The sequence below is a fragment of the Petaurus breviceps genome, unplaced genomic scaffold (assembly GCF_028583685.1).
Source record: "Petaurus breviceps papuanus isolate PSGF00001 unplaced genomic scaffold, PetGlider_PUasm1.0 176, whole genome shotgun sequence".
NCBI lineage: Eukaryota > Metazoa > Chordata > Mammalia > Diprotodontia > Petauridae > Petaurus > Petaurus breviceps.
The window spans coordinates 950961-966029 of record NW_027185771.1 but is presented as its reverse complement, the minus strand read 5'-3'; positions in this window follow the sequence as shown (position 1 = coordinate 966029).

The window sequence follows — 15069 nt, the reverse complement described above, 5'->3', positions numbered from 1 at the left end:
TTTTTTTTCTAACCCCTGAAATTCATTTTCCTTTCCCACTTTGCTTCCAGAAAAATAAATAAAACTGAACACATCGCTCATTTAAGGAGAGGGATGGAATTTAGGTTGCATTTTTCTTTCTATTTTTATGATTAGTTTGAATTTTCCTGGGAATGCAGCCAGGAGGGCATTATGATGAGATAATGTCCCACATTTAATCGACACTGGAATGGTGAGCCTTGTTCAGGAGTGAGGGGCTGATTTAACTCATCTTTCTCTTTTCTGTGTATCTTTTAGGATGGGACAGTTTAGCCCACGATGGAGAAAGGCCTGAGAGGTATCCCGAGTCTCACTGTCTTCTGACAAGATGCAAGTGGACAAGATGCAGAAGTGATTCCAACATTTCTGTCCATAGAATTCAGAATTAAGATAATTGAAAATACCAAAGGAACTGCGTTTAAATTTTTAAAAAGTCCAAAGAAATTCACCAAAGTAACAAACTGTGGCTCTGGACCCATTGGACTCCTCAATTCCTGGCTCCTTTGACTTCTCCAGCTTTGATATATCTGTTGGCCTATTCGCCCTTCTAGTCTTCAAACGTGCATTGTTCTTCTTTGGAAATCAAAACATAGAAGGGGAAGTACAAGGCATTTTAAGTGAGCCTGAAAGTCAGCATCAGGTAGGGACTAATCATCTCCTTTATTCTTCTTAGTCTGTCTTTGTCAAGAGCTCCCGAGAATTTCAGCCAAATGCAGTGGTTGTCCATTTGGACTGGGGTTAGTTGTTTCTGTTTGTTTGTTTTAGAGTTGGATGATCAATGTTAGTGGGGACAAGTCCTGGCACCAGTGAAATGGGAGAGAAATTCTTCAAGTAGATGACCAACAGGAAGAAGTATAACAGGAGAAAACCCTCAGAGAAAGGGGAAACAAAGGAGATATATACATGTGCAGATCAGTTCTCCTGTGTAATTACACCTGGTGACCAGGGAAACAGAAGCTTGCATTCAATGGCTAGCAGTCAGATTTACTGCAGTCCTGACTTGAACTGAAGGCTGTGGCTGTCTTATGTTCAGGTAAAGGAAGCAAAAGGGGCAGGATGCCCCTAAGCAACCTATAAATAGGAGGGCGAAGACAAACTGTTTATTGCTTAGCCTCGTGAAGGCCATATAAGTGCTCTCTCAGGGTGTGAAAGAGAGAGTGTGTGTGTACACACAGGTGTGTGTGTGTGTGTGTGTGTGTGTGAGAGAGAGAGAGAGAGGGAGAGAGAGAGAGAGAGAGAGAGAGAGAGAGAGAGAGAGAGAGAGAGAGCATGTGCTCATGTGTTTGTGTGTTCAAGCCCATGTGCCTAGGTCCCAATATTTGTAAATCTTATATAGGCTTGAGTTTGACTTTCCTTTGAAAAACCTCCTATCCACTGGAATTTATTTAATATTTCATGCTGGTCCATTGAACCTGGTACGAAAAAGATTTCTTTTTCCTTTGACACATCTTAGAGAGAATAAGACATTTCTCTTCTCTACTCTATTTCCAAAGGAGGCCTTACAGAGTGATCACCCACCAAAAAAAAAAAAGCCTTTTTTCTGCTCTCAGGGTTTGTCTCTTTAAACCTTCTGTTCTCTAGGGGCCGCTGGGGCTTCTTGGGAGTTCCCTTCTACCCTTCTTGACCAGAGAGTGTGAAATTTAAAAGGGTTATTATTTGGGGAAGGGTTGCATTCTTCTTCAGATAATTCTTCAAAAGCAAGATTTTCCCTTTTTCATACAAAGTGTCACATATAACCCACACTCACAGAGGCGTCACCTGACCAAAGTTACCTCTTCTATATGACATTTTACATCGTACTATGTGAAGGTTTATAAAGCCCTTTACATACATTATTTCTTTGGATTCTCACAATATGGGACAATGGAAAGAACAGTGATTCTAGAGAAGGCGGGTTCAAATCCTGCTTCTTCAAATGACTGTTAACCAGCCAACCTTGGGCAAGTCATAGAATCTCCATAAACCAGTTTCCCCATCTGCTAAAGGAAGGAGTTGGGCTGGACCATCTCTGAGGTCCCAATTAATAATCCTACTGAACAGTTCAGTATGGTCAGGAGTATATATGCTGTTATCCTTTGGGGAGTGGGCTAGGGACCCTATCTGTAATGTAGGAAACTCCCAATGAATAAGCTTCCACTACCAATGCAGATCAGCATCCTATTTGCAATTTATCTGAGCATTGAAGGTTAAATATAACCTGCCCAGGGTCATACAACATATATGCATATATGTGTGTGTATATATGTATATATACATATATATACATATATATATTTATATGTCAGAGGTAGCACTTCAACCCAGATCCATCCAGATGCATACTGCCACCCACAGTGAAATAGAATCTCCCTTATGGTGAGATAAAATAAAGGTTCCTCCCTTTACAAACATGTCCCTTCCTGAGATTTTAAATCATGGGATCTTAAGAGCATGGCCACCCAGTTGTACTCTGTCATTTTTACAGAAGAAGAAACTGAAGACCAATGAAGAGAAATGACTTTCCCAAGGTCACACAAGGAGTGTGTGATACAAACTTCATTCAAACCTGCATCTTCTGACTAAACCCTCTGCTTTTCCCACCATAACATGTTTCATGGAAAAGAGATGAAGTAATTTACATAGTAAGAAAGTTCATGATGTGCCCAGGACTAGAACAACAAGTCTTAAGGCGGCCATAATGCCATACCAGCTAACTCCAAGGGATTATGTAGACTCTAGAAGAATCTAGATCATTAATGAGGAAGTGTAAACCCCTTGACACCTTTAATCTTTTGATTATTGTCAAGTACCAACAGAATGCAACCAGATGATTTTAGTTATCATCAATCACTACTCATCAAACAGGACGGCTAGGTGATATAGTCAACAGAGCACTGTACCTGGAGTCAGGAAGAGTCATCTTTCTGAGTTCAAATCTGGCCTCAGACACTTACAAACTGTGACTCTGGGCAAGTCACTTAACCCTGTTTGCCTCAATTCCTCATCTTTCAAATGAGCTGGAGAAAGAAATGGCAAACCACTCTAGGATCTTGGCCAAGAAAACCCCAAATGGGGTTCCAAAGAGTCAGATGTGACAGAACAACTGAATAAAAAAAACCATCTAACAGCCCCACATCAGATTATGAGTGTCCCAGAAGAAGCTTAAAAGGGGATCGAGGAGAGCAGTAATGAAAGATACAGGTTTCTCCGGAACAGAAAGTGCCAATATCAAATGAACTAAACCAGACTTGTATGAGAACATCAACTTTGCCACAGCCTGGATGGAGATCAGAGTTCTGACTTTCAGGAAAGATAATCTATCAGAGAGATTCCATAAGGGTTCTACCAAGAAGCCCTGCTTACCATTGGCAGCTCCCATAGACTCCTTGGAAAATTTCCCAGAGGATTCCCCTAGGCCCCCTAGGCTCCCCCCCCCCCCAGGGTTGTCTTTGGAAGGGTAACTAGCAAGCTACGTGACTGTAACATCAATGCTCAGATTCTTAGCTGGGTAGCAACCTCAGCTACTTGTGCTGCATGGCTCTGTCAGAATCACAGTAGCTACAGAACCAACTTTCTGATTCCATTTTCCTACCCCATTTCTCCTTCAAACGATTCCCAGTTTCTCAAGTTTGGAAATGGATAGTGAACTTCCAGATAGTGTCCCTTGAGAGTCATAAGTGAAATTTATAGATCTATATTTTGGGACTTGGTCAGCCTTAAGTACCTCAAGTCTGTTCAGATGGGAATTCTGCCTGAGCATTTATCCCATCCCAGGTCTTATCCTAGACATCTGACAAAGGTGTTGATTGTTAGCCAATGTAAGGTCACCTTCATTAGATAATTAGGTCACTAGGAGCTACAATTTAATCAAAGCTTAAGTTCATGGTGTCTCTGGTGCTGTTGAATATTTGCTAAATAATGCCACTGACTCTCTCTCTCTCTCTCTCTCTCTCTCTCTCTCTCTCTCTCTCTCTCTCTCTCTCTCTCTCTCTCTCTCTCTGTCTCTCCCTGCAATATGATGTTTATTGAGTAGAAGTTGAAAATGATCACAAAAGCAGATCATAGAATTCAATTTAGAGTTGGAAGGGCCATCAGAGGCCATTAAGACCAGCCTTCTCATTTTATAGGTAAAGAAAATAAAGCCCAGAGAAATAAGGTGATGTGCCCAAATGGTCAATGGAAGAGGCAGGATTTGAATCCACGTCCAAATGTAACAACAGCCTTTGAAAGTCAGCTGGCTTTTGTGCATGCCACAAAGATTGGGGCCTAGAGCAAAGCCCCATTTAAGGTGTGAGGACCTCCATACTTCAACTAGATTCATTGACCTCTAGTGAGATCAAGGTTCTATTGAACCTAACTTTCTTCTTTGTAGGTGGAACAGTGTGTGTTCTTTGATCACACAAGAGAAGGAATCTTGTCAATGCCCTCTGGCAATAATTTTGCCCTGGAGCTAAAACTATGTTTAGTTCTGTTACCAGACAACCTCTGTGATAGTGGCCAAGTAATCAATCTTCCATGCCAGACTCCTAACCTAAACCTTCTGGAAAGACAAGCTGATGATGTCTTCTCCTCATCTAAAAATAATGACAACGATGTATTTTATAAATGCATCCAATGAGTTATTTAAAAGACTCAGTAATGACTGGCCATCTCCTGGATTATTCCAGGCCTACTTGGGCTCTGGTACAAAATCATGGCCACTGCCTCCAACTCTTTTATGTATTTTGGAGAAATATTCAGGAAATTATGCAATCTGGGGAGCACAGATCTACTATAAAGGCCTAGTTTGGGAGAAGGAACATTGGCCTTTGAGTCAGGATGCCCGGGATTTAAACCCTGGCTCGGCCACTTACTCATGTTAGGAATACAGGTGAATCACTTGGACAACATGAGCCATAGTTTCATCATCTTAAAAACAGCAGCAATGATGCTTGTGCTCCCTCCTTCCCAGAGTAGTGAGGAAAGGGTATTGTAAGCCTTAAAATTCTTAGAAAGGCAATCTGCTGTTTGTGACCTCTAAAAATGCAGGAAAGGAATGGCCATATTGGGTTCCCGTTAATTTACAAAGGTTTTCTGGGCTGGTTAATGGCGACTTGGTCTTAGTCCTAGAGGTCTGAGGTCAATGTGTTTACAGCTAGGATGGTTGTATCTCAATACATCTAGAAACTTGTATCCTTGTAAATATAAGTGGTACAGGCTAGAATTTTTGAAGACTTCCATTGGCTAGATGTCTGGAGCCTGGAAGACCTGGGTTCAAATCAGATACCAACAGACCATTTCTCACAATGCATCTAGATCATTTTATTTGTCATTAATCACTACTCATCAAACAGGACAGCTAGGTGAAACACTCAATAGAGCACTGGGCTTGGAATCAGGAAGACTCATGTTCCTGAGTTCAAATCTAGCCTCAGACACTTACAAACTGTGTTACCCTGGACAAGGCATTTACCTTCTGCCTGTGTACTTCCGTTTCCTCGTCTTTAAAATGGGGATCATCATTCACTCAATTTAGAGACCATTGAGTTCAATCCTCTCATTTTACAAATAAGGAAACTGAGGCTGAGAGATGTTAAGTAACTGGCCCATGGCCACACAACTAATAAAACTGAGGCAGGACTCTCACTCAGGTCTTTCTGACTCCAAGACCAGTACTCTCTCCACTATGCTACCTAGTGGCCAAATAAATGAATTAATTTCAGTTTCCTCAGATTGGTCTAGGAAATCGTTCAGCAATTCCACTCCATGTCCACAGCAGTCTTCTAAGAGAGCCCTTTGGAAAACTGGAAATCTCAGGATAACCTTTCTTCTTCCACTGTATTGAATATGATGACACCAAGATAGGGACTCCCCTCCCCCCCAGGCATTCTTTTCAGATGTTTTAACCAGTAGGTCAATCGCTATCCCATAAAGTTGGAAAGTTAATGATTTTTAGAAAGAATGATCACTGTTTCCCATTAACATACCCCCATCATTATAACTATGAACATATTCACATACATTCACACAACACCTTGAATGATGACTTATCGAGGACTTATTTGGGCTTGGGATCATCCCTTCCGGTCTTTTTGCTGTGAAGAATCTAGACACTCTCACAACCTTCCACTACCCTGAATACCTTGACTCCTTCAAGAGCATTCTCTAATTCCTGCAGTGACTGAATGGGGGTTCTTGGTGGGTGTGTGTAGGGTCAGAGGATTGTCAACACCATGTCCCATCTCAGACCCTTCCATGGGTCCAGGGCACTAGGATCCCAAGCTTATCCCTGCTCCCTCTTCAGTGACATCACAAGTGAGAGAATACTTACTATGTGCCCGGTAAATGCTACAATAAGTGCTGGGGAGACAAAGGCAAAGGAATAACAGTCCGTGCCCTCAAGTTGCTTATGTACAACATATCATCAGTCACGACATACTAGGTAAATATGGAGCAGATAAAAGGCAACCTTAGAAGCAATACCACCAGCATCTGAGGAGGGGGGGTGGGAGGGGAGGGGACTGGAGGAGGTGCCAAAGGAAGCTGGGGATGCTGAGAGTCAGAGGTTGGAGGGGAGGCTATTGCAAGCAGGGAGAGTGGTCAGTTCACAGTAACAGACAGGAAATGGGATGCCATGTTGGAGGAATAATAAGTAGACCAATATGGCAAGACCATAGGGAAAGGAGCATTTAAGGTGGGTCTTGAAGTGTGGGTGAGATTTTAATGGGTAGATATGTTGGGAAAAGCAGCAGGATGCACTGAAAATAGCACTAGATTTGAGTCAAAGAACCTGAGTTCAAATGCTACCTGTCACTACCGTTTATGGCTTTGGACAAGTCATTTAACCTCTCAGCCTCAGTTTCCTCTTTTGTAAAATAGGGAGTTGGACTAAATGGCCTATGAGGTCCCATTCAATTCTAAAGCTAACAGCCTCCTGTGAAGAGTGGGTCAATTCTATTGAGTTTACCACAAGGATCTAAATAAAGTGGGCTTATGGCAAGGAACAAATATCTTTCCTGGGTGGTTTGCTTTTGCCTTCTGAGCATGTTAATCACACTTTATAAATGAAGTGTGCCATTTACTCATTTATTTTTAGTCCCAGAAATCTTTTCCCCTCCCTGCCCTCCTCCCCCCAAGCACCTCCCCCACTCAACCCCCTAGGTCCTAGAGATCATCCAAATTGCCTTAGCCTTCACCTTCTGCCTTGGGACTTGGAGCATCTTTCTTCTGCCTACGTCTTTTTAACTGGCTTCTTATAGTGTGTTTTCCTGGACTGCTGTGTTTTACATAAATACAAAGATACCTAGAAACGCATGAATAATTCAACTTATGTGCCATGAGTCTCTCTCTTATCCTCCAAGTTTTTTGCTTATTTATAATTGCTTTTCAGTATATTTAGAGCCAAGCATTGGTTCTGACTTACAGAAGCTCTCCATTATCTGCATTCTTCCCATCCACAAATCCACCTTATCTATGTTTCACCTTAACAAGAAACTTCAGTTGAGGAACATCTCCAGATAGAAGCCACATTTAAATACTGTGGTGGTGGGCGACTGCTTTTTAAAAGAGAGCCCTTGACTTTGCACATTGGCTTTTGCATAAGCTGTTGTGCAGCCTTCATTACAAACTAATGGGGGGTGTATTTTGTTCTTAGACTTTTACATAACAGAGACTCAAGTACATCAGGACTGGCTGCAATCATTAAAGAGTCACTAGCTTTAGAAAAAAAAACAGCTTCTAGAAAATTGGGAAAGATTGATACCAACTCTGATATTTTATTTCCTTTAATTTCACCTCATTTTAATAAAAAGAATCGACATTTGAACATTACTGACCTCCAACCTTTTTCTTTTAAACCATACCTGTGATTTCAATGGTGCAGAATAGAGTAGCCCTTCTCAAGGTGTGACTTCAAGGAGGACCCTTTCAGGGGGTCTGGAGGTCAAAACTATTTTATAAACTATGACGTTTTAATGTCTAATATTGTAAACATCAATACATATAACCCATACAAATAAAAGCTCCACTTGGGGATGGGGGCGGGATGTCATCACTCAATCATCTTTTTAGAATGTAAAAGGATTCAGGAACCAAAAAGTTTGAGAACCACTGGTGTAAAGTAAGGCAAATGGTCACCTTCTCTGCAATTTTAAGTCTAAAAGAGCTGCTTGGGGCACTCAATTGTTAAGTGACCTAACTAGGGTTACATGGGCATTGTTGTTGTTGAGCCGTTTTTTAAGTCACGTCTGTTTCTTCATGACCCCATTCCGGGTTTTCTTGGCAGAGATACTGGAGTGGTTTGCCATTGCCTTCTCCAGTTCATTTTACAGATGAGGAAACTGAGGCAAACAGGATTAAGTGTCTTGCTCAGGGTCACACAGCTGAGTAAGTGTCCAAGGCCAGATTTGAAGTCAGGAAGATAAGTCTTCCTGATTTCAGGCCCAGAGCTCTATCCACTACACCCCCTAGTTGTCCCATAGAGGTCCTGGGTTCACCTGTGCCAAAGAGAGAACTTGAATCCAGGTCTCCCTACTTCCAAGGTTAACTCTCTAGTCATTCCTGCTACCTTAAGTGGGGGAAAAAAAACAATCATCATCCCAGAGGCAGCATCAGCTTTGGACTCAAAGCTCATTGGATCACTTAGTAGCTTCTGCCCCTCTGATTGGAGAACTGGAGGGAGGGGCAAAGAACTCCTCCCAAAGAGGGCTCTCAAAGCCAGGCTGCTCTCCTAGGATTCTGCAGCACTATCACCATATCCTCCCCTTCTGAAGGATAATTCTGCACCCCTCAGCTTTTTAGCTCCCTATTCATGTTCTCTTCTCCAATAAGACTGCAAGTTCCTTGGGACTTTTGAGATCCTTAACACTTGAGACCCTTGAGACTCCAGGGATTATCTTTCTTTTTCCTATCCCCAACACTTAGCATAGGATGTGCTTAATAAATGTTTGTTGAATTGACTTGAATTTTAAAATTACTTAAATTGAATGGAGTCTTGGGAACCTGTGTGACCACCAACTAGAACAAGTCCCTTCAGATTGATTACATCTCCTGTGAAAGACTGACAGGATTTTAGTAGAATGAGAGGAAGTGACAGGTAGATTAATCTCATATTTAGCAAGCTTCTCTGATCCTATTTCATATGACATCCTTGTCAATAAGTTGAGAAAATTTGAGATGGACCCACACTCAGAGTTGGAGGGTCCCAAGGGGAAGTCAAGCATTTATCCAATGACTTATAGGATAACGCTTTGTACTTTGCAGAGTGTAAGAAATTCTACTTTCATAGTCCAGCAGGTGTGAGAATTTGGCCAATCTTCCTTCTGAAAATGCGCTTTCCTTGGGAGAATCCATTGGTTTTTGATAAGTGAATATCTAACATATTTGTCATTCGTGGTTTCAATTTTTCAGATATGCTCTGAAGGACATTTTTGAATACTTTTTCATAAAATAAAATAAATATCATTTACTCATACTCTCCCCTACCCAGAGCCTGCATATCCTTTTGAAATATCCACCAGAACTTCCTGACAAAATGTTTTCTCAGACTCTTTAATCACAAGGAAAAAAATAAAGAAAATAATAATTCTAAAAAGAAGTGAAATGCATGAAAGTAAATCTGTCATACCCTGTGATTAGAAATGGGGGAGATCCTTTTAGAAATTCCATTCTAGAATAAGAGAGAATTGGAGCTGGTGAGGATATTATTGCCTTTATTATTATTCCTCAGACTTACATATCTGCTCTACTCCAGAGAGCTCAAAGCACTTTCATAACTTACTGGGTAATTTTAAACCATTAAGCCTTAAAACACCCAAGTGAGGGAGACTAGTGGACTCTTGTAGTTCTCATATTTCAGAACTTTATCAGTAGAATTAGGTATACAAGTGTTCCCACAGTCAACACATTAGGTATCTGTGTACAGTGCTAGTTTGTCTAAGCTAATAATTTATACCCACTGTCCCCTTTTCACAGTGCAGTGAATTTTGATTCAGTATCTAAGAAATACATTATTTTATTCTTCTCGTTTTAGAGGAAAGCCCATGCTACTTCTAAGGACTTGAAGAAGGCTTTCTTTTTTTTTCTTTTGTATATTTACAATGGGATATGACTCTCTCACTTTTGTCTCTCTCCTTATGTGTCTCTGACTCTCTGTCTCCCAATCATTCTCTTTGTGTGTTTGTCTCTCTGTCTCTGTCTCTTTGTCTTTCAGGTCACTGCCATCCTGTCCCTGCACAAAAAATCTCCTTGCTTATTCTTCCTTTTAACACAGTCTATAATATGAGCTAATGGTTAGGGAGATGGCTCAGTGATCAGTGTACAAGATGGGCTTAACAGTGCCCACAACCACTTTCTTTCATGATATTAGCATATTTTAAGGAGTCCATAAAGTACAATGAGATATATGTATGTGTTGTCTCTACAAAACATGTATATAAATATCTATATCATGTATGTAAATATCTAAATATGTACACGAGTCAATAAAAGCTTAGCACAGTGTTTAAGACAATAAATGTTTATTGAATTGAACTACATACATATATAGATACACACATCTATGCGCACACATACACACACACAGATGCTGACCCAAAAGTCTTAGTGCAGTTTTGAGCTTTAATAACTCCAGAAGTATAAATGCTACAGATTTATGAAAAATATAATTTGATATTTTAGTTGTTTAAATTTCTTGTATGTTCATTATATTTTGTGGATTTTGAGTGCTACATTTTTCATTTTCATTTTAACAAGACAGGGTACCTGTCATTAGGCATTGCTTTGCCACAGTTTCTGGATGGTACTTTTTTGGAATGGTGGGTTGGTAAACCATTGCTTGGCTACCTTGGTCATGGTCTATTTCCATTAGACTATTTCTTGTAGGGTCATGTCAGAACTATCATGTACACATCAAACCTTATTCTTTGGATGATATTAAGGCTAGGATTACAAAGTCAATCCTTTCAGTCACTGAGAAGCAACTGATGATTTTTTTTTTTTACAAAGTTTGGAAATTGACTGCAGTGATTGAGAGCACAAGATGGCAGTGAAAGGTGAATAGTATAATCGGTCAGTCAGTAAACATTTTTAAGCACCTACTATGCATCAGGCACAAAGAATGTCATTCTCAGAGTACATTAACTGCTTTCTGTCTTCTGGTCCTATTTATACTGAGAATGACCAGAGCTCTTCCTGCTGACTCATTGGTTATTGGACAAGGACTTGGATCATTTAAAGTACCAAGGACTCAGTTAATATTTACAAACTGTCTAAAAACTGTGTAATCCTTGGCACTTTCAGCCCCTTGCTTTAATCCTCTGGCAATGCAGAAGTAGAAGGAAGGACTGCATGGCATTTTTCTTTATTTCACGAGTTGGCATTGACATCATGTCATGTTAGTTGCCCTGCATGAACAACCAACCAGTCAATCAATAAACATTTATTAAATGACTACTATGTGCCAGGAACTGTGCTAAGCTCTGGGAATACATCAATTTCTATTTTATTGAGTACTTCATAGCATTATAGGTTGTATGGACAGTAAAAAATTCCCACTTGACAGGAAGTAACAAAGTGCAAGAAAATAGGAAGAGGGTTAAAAACTTAGATAAAACATAGTATCTCCATTTTAAAAACTTACAGACTAAAGGGAAGGGGGTTCACCTACATACAGGTAATTACAATACAGAATCATTCATTGATCAATCTATCAGCAGGCAATTATTATTATTATTATGCTTTTTGGAGGGCAATTGGGGTTAAGTGACTTGCCCAAAGTCACAAGGCTAGTAATTGTGTCAAGTGTCTGAGATCGGATTTGAACTCAGATCCTCCTCACTCCAGGGCCGGTGCTCTACTCACTGTGCCACCTAGTCGCCCCAATTCAAAGATCTCAGCAGGCAATTATTAAGCCCTTGTTGTGTTGTGTATACAGAGACGGAAGAAGAAGGAGGAGGAAGAGGAGGAGGAGGAGGAGGAGGAGGAGGAGGAGGAGGAGAAGAAGAAAAAGAAGAAGAAAGAAGAAGAAGAAGAAGAAGAAGAAGAAGAAGAAGAAGAAGAAGAAGAAGAAGAAGAAGAAGAAGAAGAAGAAGACAATCCATACTCTCAAGTAGTTCACATTCAATCAGAAGAGACAACATCTATAAATACAAGGTGTTCTAAACGTCTTGGTGCAGATCTAAGCTACTAAAGCTTGACACTGCACCAAAGATTTTTGGGACACCTAGTATATGGGGAGAAGGGAAGGGGATGGAAAATCTATTAAGCACCTACTACCAGGCACCATAAGTACTTTACAAATATTATTTCATATAATTTATTGAATATGTGTAATAAGGACAAGATAGATAGGGAGGGAGAGTGCTAGCATTTGAAAGAACTAGGAAAAGGCTTTGTGTAGCAGTCGATCCTTGAGGTGCATCTCAGAAGGAGTGAGGGATTCTGTAAGGAATTCTGGAGGAGAAGAGGAAATGCATTCCAGGCATGGGGGACAGACAAGTACAAACCCTCAGAGATGGGAGAAGAGAGATAAAGAGAGGCCAGGTTGACTGGCTTATAGAGTGTGGGATGGGGAGTGATGTATAATGGATAGTGACCAACGGATATCTTCACCTGTTTGTCAGGTAAAAAAAAAAGTCAGCTCTTGGAGCTTTCAAATATAAGGAGGAGATATGGTAATTTTATAGTCAGTATAGATATATCAGCATCAATAGACAAAGCAATACAACTCTTTATTAGTTAGGAGTCATTATCGATCAGGTTGTGTTTATTGCAAATTAGTGAAGGGACAACATTTCTTGGAGACAACTAGACCTGAGTGTGGCCTGGGCTGGAGAAGGTAGTCTATATGTGCAGGACAGCACGAAACAAGGCTCAGAGATGAGGAAAGAAGGCTTCAAGTACAGAATATTGACGAGGTCTATTGGACAGAAGGGGAGGTTGGACCCGGATATCGTCGGTACTCTTCTACGCTCCACAGTCTTGCTCAACTTTGCAGTTTCTGAGTGAGTGAATGCTACTGTGATCATCCTGTACTCAATTAAGCAACAAGTATTTAAGCACCTACTGTGAGCTAAGTTCTGGAGATGCTTACATCAAAGCAAGAAAGTCTCTGACCTCAAGGATTTTATATTCTAGAGTAAATGCAGAATAAATACAAAATAAACACATGAGGCGGGGTGGGGAGGGGGGCAGAGTGCTTTCATCTTTTCCTCCTCTAAGCCTTTGTTCTACAAGAGATGGCAGTGAGAGGTTAAGATAGAATAATAGAAACCCTCAAAATCCCCAGATAGAAGTTTTGAACCCATGTGATATCTTAGACCAGGAGTGGGGAGCCTTTGGCCTCCAAGCCACCTGTGGCCCTCTAGGTCCTCAAGTGTAGCCCTTTCACTGAATCCAAACTTCATAGAACAAATCCCCTTCATAAAAGGATTTGTTCTGTAAAACTTGGATTCAGTCAAAAAGCTGCACTTGAGGACCTAGAAGGCTACATCTGACCTCAAGGCTGAAGGTTCCCCACCCCTGTCTTAGACTATCATACCTTTGATCCATTGGGTGCCCAATAAATATTAAGGGTGATGAGGAGGAGGAGAAGGAGGAGCAGGAGGAGGAGGAGGATGGTGACAAGACATTCCCAACCCCCCTATTATTCAAGAGTTCACTAGTCAATGAAAACAAAATAATTTCTGTTGACCAGCAGAATTCTTTTCCACCACTGAGGGCAATCTTTGGAAGAAAAGATTTTGGTGGGGGAAAAATTAAACTCCTATCACATATGAAAAATGTTAGAACCCCCTGACTTGTTGGATTGCTTGGAGAGAATTTGTAGATGCTAAAAGGGTCCCCCTTCCTTTTCATGGAATGTTGATTCACTCAGTTCCCCTTTCTTCTTACTGCTTCCACCAATTGCTTCAGAATCACAACACAGCCAGCCTGCAGCGTTTCCCAAGTTCTGTGTTAGATCCAGCTCTCTGACTTGAGGGATTTTTTTTTAACAGGTATAGGGCTTAGACACCACAAACCCATGCTAGTTTAAGAGTTGAATGGGATAGTAGGTATTGTTGGCTAGCTTTTCCTTTTCTTTTATTTTATCTTTTTTCAACTAGACTCCTTCAACAAATTCCGTATAGCTCTTTTAATGGAACAGCGGTTCTCTGTTCTCTTCACAACCAGCAAAGTGGTAAATGTGCCTAGTAAAATAGTGGTAAAAAGTGGTAAAAGTGCTAATGTCCTCATGGTGGAATCCCACCTCGGAGTGTATTAGGGTAATGAGTTCACACCTAACTGACTGCTACTTAATAGACTCAGTAATAGTTCAATCTCCTCTCCACCCCCCATTCCCCAGCAGTTTATGAAGCCTCAGAATGGCAGTTTGGGGCTTGAACTGGAAGGGGGAAGGGACAGGTTAGAGGCTGAGCTTTGTCCAATGGCCTAGGTCCTAGGCAACAAGCAGTCCCCTTTGATGCCTTGAGTTTTTTCACCCTCTGGCCTCACAGACTTGCTGAGTTTCCAGGGACACCATATCTCCACCTTTCTGTGAGGATAAATAAACAGTTTGAGGCTCCTGTGTCTTTATTAAACATTTCCTCTAAACTGCATACTTTGGCCTCATGCCCAAGTGCACCAAGAAAGCTTTCACAGAGCAACAGAACCCCAGAGCCCTGCCACATGGTTCCTAATATAAATTACCCTCAGAAGAGGCAGGAGGCACCTGTGCTGCTGGCCGCCTCCTCTTTGCCTCCAGGGGGTTTTCCAGCTCACAAGGTCCCAGGCAGTAAGACTGCTACTGAAATCTGCTTGGTCTCTCACCTAATACTCAAAACACATTTTGGGAAGGAGAAGCCACCAGGAAAATGTGTCAGTGGCTCTGTACAGAAGGAGAGATTACAAGTTCACTGAATCCTTCTCCAAATGGCAAAGGCTCCTAAGCCTTGGGGTTTAGCAATGGAGAAAATAGGGTCAGGACTGAGGAACCAAGCTACAATGGCTCAGTCTTCATGGGGATGGCAGTGATACTGAAGATGGAAGTTTCAGAGATACAGAGAGGGAGAGACAGAGAGACAGAGAGAGACAGAGAGAGAGAGAGAGAGAGAGAGA